The sequence below is a fragment of the Saccopteryx leptura genome, chromosome 3 (assembly GCF_036850995.1).
Source record: "Saccopteryx leptura isolate mSacLep1 chromosome 3, mSacLep1_pri_phased_curated, whole genome shotgun sequence".
NCBI lineage: Eukaryota > Metazoa > Chordata > Mammalia > Chiroptera > Emballonuridae > Saccopteryx > Saccopteryx leptura.
In genome coordinates, this window is record NC_089505.1 from 43,376,239 (window position 1) to 43,381,061 (window position 4,823).

The 4,823-nt window shown below is 37.1% G+C and overlaps 1 non-coding gene across 1 annotated transcript; it reads left to right on the forward strand.

Annotated features, from left to right (window-relative positions):
• The first annotated feature begins 419 nt into the window (after nucleotides 1–419).
• On the forward strand, nucleotides 420–552 carry LOC136401588 (small nucleolar RNA SNORA42/SNORA80 family). The gene has a single exon (XR_010750613.1). It is a non-coding gene; the product is annotated as a small nucleolar RNA SNORA42/SNORA80 family (small nucleolar RNA).
• The last annotated feature ends 4,271 nt before the right edge of the window (nucleotides 553–4,823 follow it).

Below are 4,823 nucleotides of genomic sequence, written 5' to 3' on the forward strand. Positions count from 1 at the left end.
TGTGGAATGCAGTGCATGGAATATATCCAGGTATAATTAGAAAGTTTAACATTATAAAGAATAATAAATACATACTTCCCACCTGAAAGTGCTCCTTTTATGAGGTCCTATTCACAGCACTAACCCACTGTCTTAAAGACATATTATTACTATCTATTCATAGTCTTTACTGAATGAACAGTGCAGTCAGAGCCACCTAATCCAGCCAGGGCCTTAGGGAAAGCCTCCCACAGAAATGATACTGCCATAAGATTACACTACATTCTCATTACAATGGCAAACTCAAAACAAATAAACAAAAAACTAACAATGCCAAGTCTTGGCAAGGGTGTGGAACAATTGGAAAGCTCATATCTTGCTTATGGAAATGTGATAGAGTCTCTTCAGAAAACATTTACCATATAAAAGAACAATTCCATGCATGGGTTTGGATTTATGACAGGCCTGTCCCCTGGGTCTCTCATAGTGCCCCATGCCAGAGCAAAGTATGGCCCTGAACCATTGCCTGGCCTCTGCCCATAGGCTGCAGGCACTGAAGTGGGTCACACCGTGGGAAAAAAAAAAAAAGAACAATTCCACTCCTAGGTATTCATCTAATAGAAATGAAAGCATATGCCCATACAAAAGCTTATAGACAAACACTCAAACCACTTTATTCAGAATGCCAAACCAACTAAAATGCCCTACAATAGGTAAATTGTAGCATATTTATACCACAGAATACTTGTCATCAATAAAAATAAATAAACTATTGAAATAAAATAACTTGTATATTAAAAGCACTCCACTAACCAAATGGTACTCCAAACAAAAGCATACATACTGTGTGAGTCCATTTAATAAGAAACTCTAAACATGACAAATCTAATAATATCTAAGAAACAGATCGGTAGTTACCGAGGCCAAGGTGAGCTGGACTGAGTGGAAAGGGACATAAGGAAATGAAGATGACTGCCATGTTCTATAACTTGATTGTCATGGCATTTACACAGGAATTTACATTTGCCAAAGCCCATTAATACACTTAAAAGGTGTATTTTATCATTTAAGTAAAAAAAGTTGACCTAATACAAACAAATAAATAAGTACTTGGTAATTTAAGATGTCATATTGACAACTCATGAGCTCCACATGATGAAGTTTCTTTGACTTACTTGCCTCTCTGGAGCCCCTTTTAATTGAATTCTAATAGCAAAACATGATGATATACCTCAACAGTATTATGGACAACAAAAATCAACTTCTCAAATTTTCTACCTAATATGTGATACAGAGCATCAGTGTCCCTCTAAGAAACTATTTAGTTCTGTCTAATTTGTTCAGAATATTTTCACTCAGTGAACCTTTATGCAGATATCATTCTTTCAAATAAAGAACCTAGTTGAGTCATCACAAAAGTAAAACAATAACAAATTAATGTGGCAGAATGAAAAAGAGGCTGTACTAATGATAATTGTTAACATAACCACTAAGCAGCTGTTCAGCTCTTTCGAGAACCAGCCTTACCCTCAACTACATCTTCTTGAGCCTTTCTCTTCTGGCTTTGGACCATCTGTCATTTGGCAGATAAGCCACATTCTGAGACATCTATATTCAACTGCCATTCTCAAACTCTGCAAGCATGCACTAATTCTAGGCAAGACCATGATTGTCTATTTTAACATTTTGTTTTCCTTAGTTTCATTTGAAACACTATCAAACATGGAAAATTTTTAGAAAATTTAAGTAGCAAATGCAGCTTAACTGCCTCTGGGAAGTTTCCCTTACCTTCTGGAAGCTTTTAGTAGCAATTCAATAAATTTTCAAACCTTGCAAAGAATACCATATAAGTTCCTTTTGTCAGTAACAAAAATTTGCTGGAGAATCAGCTAATTCAAAAGCCTTAAAGATTTCAAGCATCTGTAGAATTTTTCTCTTTAGCTACATTTTAATCTCAGTTCTGAATATTTTAATTAATTATGGTCATATTCAGTTATCAGTCTTCTGCTTTCTAAATTTTATATTTCATTTATGAGAAAGGAAAACAAAATTCTCTTTGTTGATTTTTGAAATAGCCCAGAGTACCAAGTAAATTTCCAAATCTATTTTCTCAGTTGAGTAAGAAAAGAAAACAAAATGGAACCAGCTTACAAATGAGCTAAACAAAAAAAGTTCAGAACTGAGATGAAGAACTAAATTATCATTCCTAATACATCAAATCAACCAGTTGTTGAACAGCCCAGAAAATTCTTCTACTAAACGCCCAGTGAATGTGTCACTTAAGGTCAGGTGAGAAATATGGAGGTAATGTTATCTTCATATATGACTATCCCTTGGGGTCCATTTTGTTTAAAGCAAGCATATCCTGTTATTACTCTCTTGACAAGCTATCTAATTTGTACAAAGAGAAGTAAAAAGACTTGATTTAAAAAAGTAAAAAGAACTCTTACATGTGGTAAAACCAACTTAGCTTCATTTGAAGCTAAAAACAGACCCTCCTGCAGGACACCACTGTTTACTCTTCTAGTTGACCAGGTTTTTACATTTCAGGAAAGAAAGATACTTTACTCTCTGCACAAATGAAAATATTTGACCACAGGACAGAAGGTTCTCAAAACAGGAAAATTACCTTCTTTCTTCTACTGTGTCTATCCTTTTTCTTTTTCAATTTAGAGCATTAACTGGTAATTTAACTGTATGCTTAAGGATCAGTGCATATAATTATCCTAAGGGAAAAGAATTGTGCTGTGAAAAGGATCACATAAAAGGCGGGATGCTGGTACTCCCATCACCAGGGACCAGTCCCAGCTTTGGTTCATTTGCAGCTCCTGGCACACTCACCACTCACAAGGTAAACAGGACAGCTGGCCAAAGATCGAGACAGTTCACATGTTAGAAAGCTTTGCTTACCAAGAAAGCACCTACTGTATATGAAAGAACGTCTATACTAGAAACAAACACAGCAGAACCAAACAATGCATATTTTAACTACATTTCCTCTGGAAAAAACAAAAACAAAAACAAAACACCGTTTCACTAAGCATTCGAACAGATTCATATTACTGCAAGCACTTGGCCGAACTAAAGAGGTGGGCACTGGAGGACCAGCCATCAGAAAAACATCAAGGTTAATATAGCTCTTCCTCTTCTGAAGATAGAGTCAGGGCAAGTCAAGGATGTTATTTTTCTTTAACAGATGGAAACAGAGTTTTATGTGTGTGCAATTTTGTACATTCCCCAAAATCTTTTGGGGGGATACTTTTATTAAATAAAATAACTCTCCTTTTTAGTTTTTAACATTGCCACTATTGGCCCTAGCTGATGGATCAACTGATAGAGCATTACCCTGGCATATGGATGTCCTGGGCTCAATTCCAGGTCAGGGCACAGAGAAGTGACCAGCTGTTTCTCCTTCTCTCCCCCTTCTCTACCTTTTCCCCTCCAGCAGCCAGGGGCTCAATTGGTTCGACTGTGACGCAGGCACTGAGTCCCGTCAGCCTCAGGCACTAAAAATAGCTTGATATTTGAGCACTGGTCCCAGACAGGGATTGCGGGGTGAATCCCACTTGGGGCATATGCAGGAGTCTGTCTTACTATCTCTGCTCCTCTCACTTAGAAAAAAAAAAGAAGAAAAACACATTATCACTACTAATCTCTCTCTCTCTCTCTCTCTCTCTCTTTCTCACCAAAAAATGTGTACACAATCTTCAGAGAACTTCAGATATCCAGAGTTCACATTCCCTTCAATTCCCATCCATGTGCAAACATGTATTTGGCACACCTCTCAAGGTGAGTTCACTTCAGAAAAGTTATGTCTACCTTTAAGCTTTGATCCTGCTTCATCGGAAACCTCACAAATGAGCCACAGAGGACTCCTACCTTTCTTACTGCCCCGATAAGCACCAAATATTTAGAATGAAACTAGACAATCCTGGCCTTAATGTTAGCAACCAAACCAATTAAAAAGAAAAAATTGGCTAATGCTACAGTACAGAGTTGGCTTCTGGTGCCAATTTCAACACGTAGGATCAATGGCCTAAGAAGAATGTCACACTAAAATTAGTGCTATCAAATCTCTCTAATAAGAGATACCTTTTTCTGTATGAATGAGTTTTAGGAAACAAAATTTTCTAAAGAGACCAAAATTAGTCAGAATCAAATGCTAACTTTCACAGATAGAGATACAGGGTCCGTTTTTCTGTAGGGTGTATGTATATGTGCATCCATCCACTTTTGTACCTGTTTTTAAAACTCTGACTCAGAGAAAAATTGCTAAATATATGTTTCAAGAATAACCATAACTGGTAATTCCTTTGTCTTCACTGAGTATAAAAAATGATACAAAATTTCAAAGACATTGCTGGTACTATAATTGTTGGATTTTGCTTTCTGCTTCAGATTTTTATTATTGTATAGTCGTATTAAGTATGAAGGAAAGACATTAATAAGAGAAAGAAGATGAAAATCTCAATCCATGACATGTTAAAAAAACATGTTTTAGCGAATGAAAAGTACCACTCTCTTCATTTTTCTGCTGCCCCGTATGATTGAGTCCACTAGTCCCCACCCTGCTCCTACCCAGAATGAGGACCCTCCCCTGCTTCCTGTCCCACCACCCTCAGCTTAACCTCTAAAAGATCACTTCATTATTCAAACTGACTTCTTCCATTCTCTCTACTCTAGATTTGCAGGTCCTCTCTTTGCAAAGCTTTACCAACTGGTCAGAGCTACTAATCCACATGTGAAGAGAAGCAGCCTTTTGCATCCTTTAGTCCATGAACAGTCACAGCTTGCAACAGTGACATGACTGTGTGCTGAGCTGTACCCGAATATGTATGGGTTCA